Genomic DNA, 12,281 nt, shown 5'->3' on the forward strand with positions numbered 1-12,281 from the left:
CTTGCCTTTGGCCTTCGCCATGGCGTCAACACTATCAGGTTGGGTAACCGGTGGTGAGAACAGTCTACCACTTCTGGTGAATCGCCCGATTCCACCAACATTGTCCACTGCGGGATCTTTTATCTCAATTCTAGGTTCAGACTTCTGATCCTGCACCTCTTCTACTTTCAGTGGTTGCTCCACTCCATGATCATGCGTGTACACACTCCCCCCGTAATGCCAAGGAATGGCCCTTTCGCTGGTGAAAGGTAAAGAACCAGGGGTCATGATGGTCATAGTGGATTGATGTGGTCGCACTGGTGGTACCGATTGCGCTACTGGCGCACTTATCTGAGCGGTCGGGTAGAAAATTATGATAGTGGCAACGTCACAGTCATACTCAGAAATCTTATTTATTGAAGTACAAACATCCGAAACATCGGAATCAAGTTCAGCAAGTACATCAGAATCAAACACCATGTTTGGAATATCAACAACAGCATCAAAAAATTTAATTACATCTTTGGGGATTACAAAATCAGCAGGAACAACATCTGTAAATTCTTCAGCATCTTCAGGAAAGAGAGGATCAACATCTGCATTCTCAACAACCCCTTCAACAGACCTTTGGGCAGATAAGTCTTCAGCTTGGAGGATACCACCGTCAAGCAAGGCCTGGATACCCTGCTGCAGCTTCACACAACCCCCACTCTATGCAACACAACCCAAACAATCGCTCCCACAGCAGGGAAAAACATCTGCCTTTAGCAAGTATTCTTTGATTTCTAACAACGGAGTCTTCAGCTTCAACACCTCCTTGACTAATTTGACTTCTCCTTCAACCATGTTGACATTTGCTCTACCATGCTGCGGCATAGGATTGTTGACGACATTAGGAGCCGGCGCAAAGTTAATGGCCTTTAAGTCAATAAGGTCCTGAACTACGTGCTTAAAAGCTTTGCAGTTCTCAATAGTGGGGCCAGGTGCCCCAGAGTGGAAATTACACCTAGCATTGGCGTCATAACCCACTGGAAGCCTGCCAATGGGAGGAGCCAAAGTACGTAACTGCACAAGTTGCAAATGTTGAAGGTTGGGAAGCAACTGGGCATACGACATCGGAAGAGTGTCGAAACGCCTATCCATCATCCTCTGTCTCTGTTGATAAGCAGGTCTGTTACCCTGTTGTTGTTGGTATTGATTTTGTTGACGTTGAGGTTGTTTTTGTTGCACTGGTGTTGCAGCCGAAATGGTCACTGCTGCAACATAAGGTTGTTGATGGTAATTCTGAAAGTTATTCCTCCGGTTACCCCTGTTCTGATAAGAAGATACGACATTTTCATCCCCTTCTCTCCTCTTCTGTCCTCCTAAGAACGGCTTCTTTGACCCCGAAGATGATCCAACCCCATTTTGGATCTTACATGTCTTCAAGTAGTTCTCCACCCTCTCACCGGTAGAGACCACATCAGCAAAATTCAAGGCATTGCAACCCACCAGACGCTCCAAATAAGATCCAGGCAGTGTGTTCATAAACATGTTGGCCATCTCTTTTTCCAACATCGGAGGCTGAACACGGGAAGCCAACTCTCTCCAGCGTTGAGCATACTCTTTGAAGCACTCGTTACTCTTGAGAGACAGATTCTGGAGTTGAGTTCTGTCAGGTGCCATATCCGCATTGTACTGATATTGCTTCACAAAGGCCTCAGCCAAGTCTCTCCAGCAGCGAATATGGGCTCTGTCCAGCCTCATATACCACTCCAAGGATGCCCCAGCTAGGCTGTCCTGGAAGAAGTACATGAGCAGTTTCTCATCATCAGAATACGTGATCATCTTGCGGAAGTAAGCTTGTACATGAGTCTTCGGGAAAGAGTTGCCATTGTACTTATCAAACACGGGGAGTTGAATTTTGGCGGAACTCTCACGCCTGGGACCAGCCCCAAGTCAACAACATCCACACCAAAGCATTCTGCCCTTCCACAGCTTTCAACCTCTCTTCCAGTCTCCGAAACATAGGGTCCATACCATGGCCCATGCCAAAGTCCTCCTGAAGCAGGGGGAATTGATCCTCCTGATCATCATGGATGGGTTGTTGACCAAGGTTTCCATGTGGGATTGGGATAGGCCCTGGTCCATTGGGTCCATTAGCCTCTCCAGCGGGAGGATCAGCCACAACCTCCGGTTGAGTAGTAGGGGGATTCCCCTGTACCAACAATTTAATCTCCGGTTGTCCCTGAGCCACTCCTTGGACCACTTCCATGAACTGATTCATGTGAATCCTCATCTCATCGAGCTCTGCTTGTAAACCTTCCATTGCTCTCTGTTGATTCCTTCGGGTACCGTATCGGTGAATGCCTGAGTCAGCTATCCTAATAATGGAATACCAAACAAGATGAGAACACTGCGGCAGTACCTGTTATGCAAGACATGCTAATGAATATGCAAATGCAATGACATGTTTATCAATTTCAAAGGGTATTCTACCCCTTGGTTCCAGTTTCACATTAGATACACAGTGTAAGAAAACCCCGACTAGAATCAAGAAGAAGATATAAACCCCTAGGAATAGATAAACATGTGCATGCAATGCTTATGATTTAATTTTTATATCAGAGGAACTTTAGAGTCTTATTTGCAAATTTTGGAAATATTAAACGTTTATCACATACGAAAATATCACGTCAATTAATATTTGGAAATGTTTTTACGCCAAAGAAGTACAGTCTTGGTAACCAAGTACAATACAAGAGAGAAGGAAAATGAACATCCTATGGATCCCTAGAAGCAATCGTCCAAAGCCCTTGAGACCGGAAGATAAGTTGCACGAAGCCTCTTCACCTCCCTCTCATAGGCTGCCTCCATATCTGCCTTCTCTTTGGCGAGTCGATCATACTTCCTCTTCCAAAACTTGGAAGACTGAGGAAGTAGAGAAGTCAATGCATCATCAGGATCATCAATAACCCGGTGCTCAAGGAACTCTATCAAAGCATCCTTCTCTCTGATCTGCTGAAGCAACTCCTCTCGTTCACGGATCCAAGCACGCGAACGGTCTTCGTCTCTCAACTCCTCTACTCCTTGGCTAGGGAGGGTTGAAGGCCCAGCCACAACCAAAGGTGTGGGTCTTGGATACTCATAAGGCATGAGGTACTCGGAAGCTCTCCTCCTAACCCAAGCGGTATATGGTTCCAAAGCGATACAGTTCTTTGGACCTAGCTCCTTCCTTCCTTTCTTATGGATCTTGCGCCAAGCGCGGACCATCCTGCCCTTCAAGCCTTGGGGATCTTTACCCTCCTGAAAGAACACACCCTCTAACAGAATGTTATTGGGTTTACCCTTTAGGGGGAACCCAAGCTGACGACGTGCCAAAATAGGGTTGTAGTTAATTCCACCGCATGTACCAAGAAGAGGTACATTAGAGAATTCACCACAAGAGTCAATAATCTGCACACCATCATATACACGGTTGTACCAAAAGATATCATCATTAGTGAGAGACATAAGTCTTGTGGACCACCGTAGACATCCTTTGTTCTCCTTGAAGGCGAGCATCTGAGGCAAGTGCGAAATAAACCACTTGTACAACAAAGGCAAACAACACACAATGATACCACCGCCCTTTGCATTCCTCATATGCAAAGAGAAATAAGTGTCACCCAACAGAGTAGGAACGGAACTAAGAGTAGAGAAAATCCTAATGGCGTTCACATCCACAAACTTGTCGATGTTGGGGAATAACACTAGCCCATAAATGAGAAGTACAAATATCGCATCAAAGGCGTCCTCACTCATGGCCTTCCCAAACATAGTAGCTTGATCAATGAGGAAATCAGACGGAAGACCTTGAATTCCATCTCTGGTAGTCATATGAGCACCAATAAGAGATTCATCTATACGCAACAGATCAGCAATCTCTTGAGAAGAAGGAACTCTCTCCAAGCCACTGAATGGCAACTGGTCTAGGATAGGTATGCCCACAAGATAGGCATACTCCTCAAGCGTGGGCAAAAGCTAGAAATCCGGAAAAGTGAAGCAACGGTACAAGAGATCATAGAACTGCACCAACACACTCATTAGACCTTCATCCACTTGAGTAGCCAGAATAGACAGAAGCTTCCCATGAGGAGCCTTGAATTTCAAGGGATCTAATACATAGGATGTCAAACTCCTTAACTCTTTCAAGTCGGGTTGTCTGAAACTGTACTTCTTCGTATTCCTTCTTTGCTTATCCATGTCTGAAAATTTGCAAACAGACCTCTTAAGTTCCTTGAAAGTTTTCTCATTGTTGATGATATGGATGTGTATGAATGCATGAATGCATGGATGCAACAATCACACTCAAGGATCAAGCAAGTCACACCACACAAAGGTCATGGGATGGATCAAGTCATCCTTAATATCAATCATCCATTTTGGTGGATTATGGTTTACACATTATCAACACCCAAGTTCCATTGATATTAAGGATACACAAGAACAGATCAACCACGAATCAAGGGTTTGTTGCGAGTCGCGAGCATGGACTCTTGGTTAAGAACCACCCAAAGGGAGTGTACTATGGTTAAACCTGACAATCATGTTCTACAAGAGGTTCCCATAGTCATCATCCCATCTTTCGGATATTATCAGATAAACGACTACTCGTATTCCAAAAATATTCTCAAGAGAGACTATTATGAGTGTAGTATCGCGTAACAATCGTATCAAATCTTACACTTGAACGATCTTCGCACTACGTCCTAAAAATAGGCCAAGATGGGCGTGGTAAACTAAGGTCCTTGGCTTCTAAGGTATATATTGGAAAGAGTAATGCCTAACCACGACTACTCGTGTGACATTATTGATCCCAACATAACCTCCACCAAGTGAATGGGCTTAGCAAGTCAACTTGCTAAGGAATAACTCCACACAAGTCAGCAAGACTATGCCATTCTCCTATCCTAAGTGCACTCGAGTTCGGGTATAGAACTCATCTCACGAAGATCACCAAGCATACAAGGAATTAATATTCAAACAATTCAATCATTACATACAATACAGTAATCCCCAATTGCACAAAAATATGTCACAAAGCAATATACCATACAATACAACAAATATGAAAAGTAGGCAAAACCCACTAGGCAAATGATAGTCCCCAGCAGAGTCGCCACTTTTCTGTAGCGGGGTATTCGTTACCATTAGAGATATTGACTAAATCCAAGGTAAACCATACAAGTCGAGTCTCCATCGCACTTCTATTTATCCAAAGGAATGGTTAGAAAGCGAACAAAAACCTAAAAGTTTTATCGAATCAAAAACTAGTAAAAATGTCAGAGATCTGGGTAAGGGGGTTGGTTATGCAATGGGAAGGTTTTAAGCATCCAAAACATCCTAGGTACTCCTAGGGAGCCCTTTTCATAAGTGTTGTTCTAGTCTAAAGAGTGTAGGTATATCTAAAGTACTATTTACTAAAAGGAAGGTTAAAAGAAAATGACTCGCAAGGATGTCGCATCCACTGCCTACGTATCTCATCTGAGTATGAGAATTAGAGTCTTCGTAGCTCGGCTACCTATGGGTTAAAGAGAAGTGTGCTCGGTAAGACGTCACGTCTTATGCCTACGTATCTCATGTGGAATGAGAATCAGAGCAAAACGTAGTTCGGCTAACTAGGTGTTAAGGATTGCCATTTGAACATGGACTTACAAAAGAGGACACCAGCTGTGTCAAAGGAGGGTGGGCAGTGTGTTCAACGTCCTAGCAGTAGGTGTCGCAGCTCGCTGAATCGAGTCTTAGGCAGTTATCTCTTTGCAATAGAACGGACTGACATGCCACAAGATCGGAGACGCGCGGAAGGTCTAAAGGTGGGGAAGCTCTGCTCTAGAGTTGTCATGCAATATGGACCTATGTGTTAGGATTTACAAAGGGGAACATCTACCTAATGTTAGCATGCAAAGAATAAGGGAATTCTACCTATGTTATCATACAAAGGGTTCTACCTAATGGGTGCTACCTAAACAGAACAAGAGTCGACGGGTGGAGCACGGAGAGGAGTTACAGATAAGGGTAGATGGAGATGCCGGAGGCAATCGACTTACAGGTAGATGGTGATGCCTGAGGCAATTGACTTACAAGAGGATGGATGAATGCGTGTTGGTTCTGTTAAGTTTTGAAAATGATTACTCGACGTTGGATCGAGCTTTTGATCTTATTTTGAAATGGTTATCGGATGTTCGTTTTAATTCTTGTATTAACAGGTGACTAAAGAAATAAAGAAATAAATATTATACACTTTATGGGAGAGGGTACATTTGTTATGAATGGGGATTGTTCATGGCAAACAAACAATAAGAATATATGCCTCATACATCATACAAGTAGGCAACAGTTATCAATCAGATCGGATAAAATATATAATCAAACCAAAGAATCAAATAATGGAGCATTTAAACAATGCATGGGAGTATGAACATGTTAAATAATCAAGCAATAGAAAGCATGAACAAGCAATAGAAAGTATGAACGTGAATTAATTAAAATAAAACAGAAGTCAAATTAAAAGTCAACCAACCAAACTAGGTCAAAAATAAATCCAAAATAAATTGAAAATGCGAAATAAAATTCCAAGGAAAGGTCATATTGACCATGAGACAGTGGTCAACCTTCATCCCAAAAATCAAATGCTAACAATAATTTTAAGTCATAAAAATAAAATCAATAAAAAAAGTGTGTTAAAAGGACCATTTAGAATAAATAATTAAAATAAAATATTAATATTAAAAAAATACAAAAATAAAAATTATATAAAATTAAATAAAACGTTAAGAAAAGTGAAAAATATTTTTGGATAATTTTATGGACGAAGAAAATATTTTAAATAAGAAAAAGAAATATGAAAATGGAAGGATTAATGGTGATGAACATGGTAAGCAAGCGTAGATATATCAAAACATGGTCATGGAAGAGATGATTACCTAATGGAAAATAGAAGTGGAATGGAATCTGATATGTGATGAAGCTTTTCCTCCTTGCCACGAAATTCGAATGCTCTTTTAGGGTTAGGGTTTCAGCTTCTTAAATAGGGTGGATTAGGTGTTCTCATGGGCTTTTTAATAAGTGATTTATCCATAAGAATAAAAGTGTGAAGTGAGGTGTACAATGTTGTTATTTTGGGCCAAACTTAAGTGAATGGATGTCCAATGCATGGCCAAAAGAGGTAAAAAAACGTGACTGATTTGTGCAACATGCTTAGAAAATCTGATTGGGCCAGCCAGGCCCAAAATCTGCCTAGAAAATCAAGTCATGGTGCCCACTTTAAATGAATGTATCTCTCAAACCATGGATCCAAATGAGATGATTCCAAAAGGATGTGAAAGAGGACATGCCAAGGTACAGTTGTTGTGAAGAAAGTATTTTCAAATAATGCCTTGAAGTGCAAGAAAACTGGCCAAGAAGTCTTGACAAATTTTGAAGATTTTGGACTTAGAAATTTTTCTAAGTGTCCTAAAAAAATGTCTCACTTTGACTAAGCATAACTTTCTCAATTCTAATCCAAATGGAGCAAACTTTATATCTATAGAAATCTTGGAACAATAGGAACAACTTTCATGTTGGAGAAATGTTCAAATGGAGCTTTTATCTTGATGCAAAATGGGCTTAAAGTGAGTGCAACGATCATGAAAACTTGCCCTAAATGAAAAGTCAACCATTTCCAAATTAAGTAACTTTTCCAATTCCTGATTAAATGATGAATCCATGATCTAACCTTGATCAAATTTCACATGTAGGATCCCCTAGGCATGGATTTTGAGATTCCACTCTCAAAATGTCAGGAGTTGACTTTTCTGGCCTCATAGTTGACTTTTCCCAAACTGTCTGATTCCCGATTCCATTGATCAATTGAAGCACTTCTAGCTCAAATAAAGAGATGATTTTTTATATGTAGACCCTTGTGGACATACGGAGGGCCATGGAAAATAGTTTCACCTAAAGAATCAGAAATAAACTGATTTTATACCAAACCCTAGTTTTAGGGCAAAATGATCAGGAACTGATTGCACTGATTGCCAATGGATCTTTCTGAGATAATTGTGAATCTTCCTAGGCCAAGATGCCTCTCTAATCATGACATGGATGAGCTCCTCTACTTCCAACCAAACATTTCCAGTTGCAGGTAGCCATGAAACCCTAATTTCTGATTAAATCCAGATGAACACTTTGATAACTTTGAATCCGTCATTGATGAACTGAGGACCATAATAAGATACTTGGACCCCCCTGAGACCCTTGAGACTTGTATACTTAGAAAACGAAATGCAATTCTCAATCTTGCTTTGTGTGGGCTCCTTCTGTTAAGGAGTGATCGATCAAAACCTGATCTCCATGTCACTAATGCAGTATGCAATGAGTATGACCTAATATGATGCTAATGAAGTGTAAAACATAATCCCATGCTTCCAGGAAAAATGAAGGGTGAATTTTGGGGTATTACACATGGATGCATGGGCAATGATTTGGGTCTTAGGAATAATGGAATACACTTCCAATTCGTGTGCAAAGTGTATTGAATCCATCACGTGGAAGCATGCAAAAGAATTTGATCACTTGAAATCCAATCTTGCCAAAACACTTCCCATAATGAAGCCATATGCAAGTACCTCAATTTTGATCCAAATGAGATGATCTTGGACTTTTTGGAAAATTGAGATCAAGGGAAACAACTTTCATGTTGAACATATTTTCATTTTAATCTTGGATCCTGATGCATTTTGAGGTGGAAGTTTGGGAAATCAAACATATTTAAAAAAATTCTAAGTCCCAAGTCAAATGTTCACTTCTTCCACCTTGAATAACTTTTTTTATGGACTTCAAATGAGAAATGTTACTTCACAAAAGTTGTAGATCTTTAAAATATATTAAATTTGGTCACAAATTTGACCTTATTTGGATTTGACATGAAGGATTTATGCATTTTAAAAGTTGAGGAAAATCATTTGTTCAATGGTATTGGCCCAAAATGACCTATAATGTTTCCTCTTGGCACATGCATTTTCAAGTTGAATTTGTACTTCCTCTAAACATAAAAGATGAAGTAGACATCTTTAATTTTATCATTAAATTTTAATGGATTTCATCTCATAAAAATTGAGCAAGTTGTGGTCTTAGGAAGTTGACCTCCAAACTAGGGTTCAGACAAAATGACCTATAATCGTTCACTATGAAAAATGACTTTCCAAGTAAAACTAGCTCTTTAATTCAACATTAAAGTTGTTTGGAATGTCATTTAGAGTAAATTTTCTCTTGGAATCATTTTCATATAACAAAACTTGTAGGAGATAGGGTCTAGGGAATCCCAGTTTTGATCAGTTGACTTTCTCTAGTCAACCACCATGAACCAACTTGCTAGCTTGACACTCTCTTGATTTTTAGGACTCATGGAGGATCATATATGCATAACATGATGTAATGTGGAGTATCCCTTTAAATATTTGATCAATTGTTGAAGAAACTTGTTGAAGAAGTCACACAAGATACCTAGATGAATTAAGGTCTCCAACGCAAACCAACTCCAAACTCTTAATGATTTCTTGATCAAAATAACATGTGAAGATAATGAGGATACATATATGATACTTAGAGCCAATATGGATCATTTCTGGATTGAGCTCATTGCATTGAGGGTCTTAAACCCTAGACATGAGCTTGATAGAGCATAGGTGAGCACACACACTACCTACAAAAGCAACAAACTATACATTGACATATTTTTGGTATTTTGGTTAGTAAATAATAGAAAATGAAGTATGATACAATCAAATGTGTTTGGTGATCTCTCCCAATTCAAACCCAATGAATGAGGGGTAAGGAGGATGCCAAGTTGTGACCCCCAATGCTAATGCCTATGATGAGATAACATGAGGGATCTTAGGGTCAAAATTGGGGTCTTACAACCTCGACAAATTTTCTTCATATATTTGCATTTTGTTCGACTTGAAAGTTTCTTTCATAAATGAAATGAGACTTGTATGTCTAATTGATTTATCGTTAATTTCCAACATTTATATTGAAACTTCCTTTTTTAAATTGTCAAGATAATACATGAAATATTCAGTTGTCGATGTTTATAACAGATTCTTAATAAAACTAAAAATGAATGTTAACAAATTGGCACTCCAAATTGAAGTTGTTTGAGAATCTTGTACATTTCAAACTTGTAAGATTCAAATACTACAAGAATCAATTACATGCAATTAACAAGTGGTATTTCAATTTAAGATAATGACACACTTAATAAAACACCATTAACGTTGTTCCAAGAAAATACTATGTTCAAGATGAGGTTATACTTGTAACTAGAACCATAAAAAGGGGACTATCCACCCCTATATTTCCATAAATAATAAAGGCATAACAAACAAAATAGGAATTTAAAACCAAAGATGAGAAGATTGACACTACATTAGTAGCCAATGCATCACGTAGAGTAAAAAAAGTCACATGTATAGTAGAAACGAATAAAACTAAATAACAAACTCTTATAAGTAATGTTATCACAGTTTTGTTCTAACGAAACAATAGAAAATATGAAAATACAAAAAAAAAATATAGTAAAAAACACTTGAGAAACTATTAACAATCTAGAGTCATATAAAGAAAGGCGTAAATCTATTATAAGCTTTATCAATTAGAAAATGACACAATCTACAATAATAAGAACACAATCAAAATATAGGGTTCCTCTAATATGTACAATATAAAAAACTCATTCGATTTAAGTTCAATATCTCCCATTAGAATCTCAATTTAAAAAATCCAAAATCATAAGACAGTCTTAGAAGTAACCGAGAAGGAAAACTCGCTAAAGAAAGGATCGGAAAGAGAAAGAAGAACATAACAATGATGAAGATGAAATTTTTAGAACTTCTTAGCCTGATCATTGGAGAAATATATATTTTATAGGCATAGGCCATATAACTATTGTATCATTGAATGACAAGGTTATGTCTCATTGCAATGTTTTGACTTATTGGATAAAAGTGTTTTCATTTTCACACTAAAAAAAGTGTTATGTATTTCTTATTTTCCCATTGATTATAATTATAGTGTTTTTTTGCATGTTTTCTAATTTAGAAAGTAAAAATTTTGTAAAGCAATACATCTTTAAGCTCTTTCCATATTTTAGTTTTCAAATACTCATATGAAAATTTCTTTTGGAAATTACTCTTCAAAATTTCACGATTCATACTTGTTTTTTATTTTTATACTTCTAAAAATTAAAAAATAAATAAATAAAGTTGTCAACTTGTTCAAACAAGCTCATAGAATTCAACATATGAAATTTGAAGCTGGAGTTTGTATTGTCAAGTAGCAATGAACTCTAAGTGCCAAACCACTTTTGTTGCTAATATACAAATGGTGGATGGCGTGTTGATTTTGAATGAGTTAGTGTATTTTGCTAAAATGGTTAAGAGGAAGTGTATGTTGGTCAAAGTGGATTTTGAAAAAGCGTACAATTTTGTTTCGAGGGATTTCCTTCAAAGCATGTTAAGAAGGATGGATTTTGGAGCTAGGTGGTGTGGTTGGTTAGAAGCATTGGTGTTTAGTAGTTTTATGCCTATTCTTATTAATGGGAGCCCTACGGTGTATTTTAAAGTTTCTAGAGATCATAGACAAGGGGATCTCATTTCCCTTTTTCTTTTTCTTTTGGTTGCGAAAGGTTTTGCCGGTTTATTACACCAAGCGGTCTCTTTACGGGACTTTGAAGATTTTCACATTAAGGATAATATGCATTTTGAATCGCTTCAATTTGTAGATGAATATTATCTTGATTGGAAAGAGTTCATGGAATAATCTTTGGACCATTAAAGCTTTACTTAAAGGCTTTGAGTTTTTTTAGGGCTTCAGGTGAATTTATCCAAAAGTTGTTTATTTTGTTTTAACCTTGATTCCAATTTTTTGCAGGCGACCGCTTCTTTCTTGTCTCGTGGTTTTGGTTTGATCTCTTTTGTATTTCTTGGAATTCCAATAGGGATTAATCCTAGAAGAAAAGAGGTTTGGGCACCGATTGTTGGCAAGTTGAAAAGAAGGTTAACGGTGTGGCATAAATAGATTTTTATCTATTGGCGGTAGAGTGGTCCTTATAAATTTTGTCTTATCCAATATCTCAATCTTCTTCTTCTCTTTCTATAAGGCTCTCAAGATAATAATATATGATATAATCAATATTCAAATATCTTTTTTGTGGGGAGGGGGTGATGAGGTGAAGAAGGTTTTTTGGGTGAGTTGGGACACCATTTGTTTGCCAAAGGCGGAAGGGAGTCTTGGGGTTAAAC

This window comes from Lathyrus oleraceus, chromosome 3 (assembly GCF_024323335.1).
Source record: "Lathyrus oleraceus cultivar Zhongwan6 chromosome 3, CAAS_Psat_ZW6_1.0, whole genome shotgun sequence".
Lineage (NCBI taxonomy): Eukaryota > Viridiplantae > Streptophyta > Magnoliopsida > Fabales > Fabaceae > Lathyrus > Lathyrus oleraceus.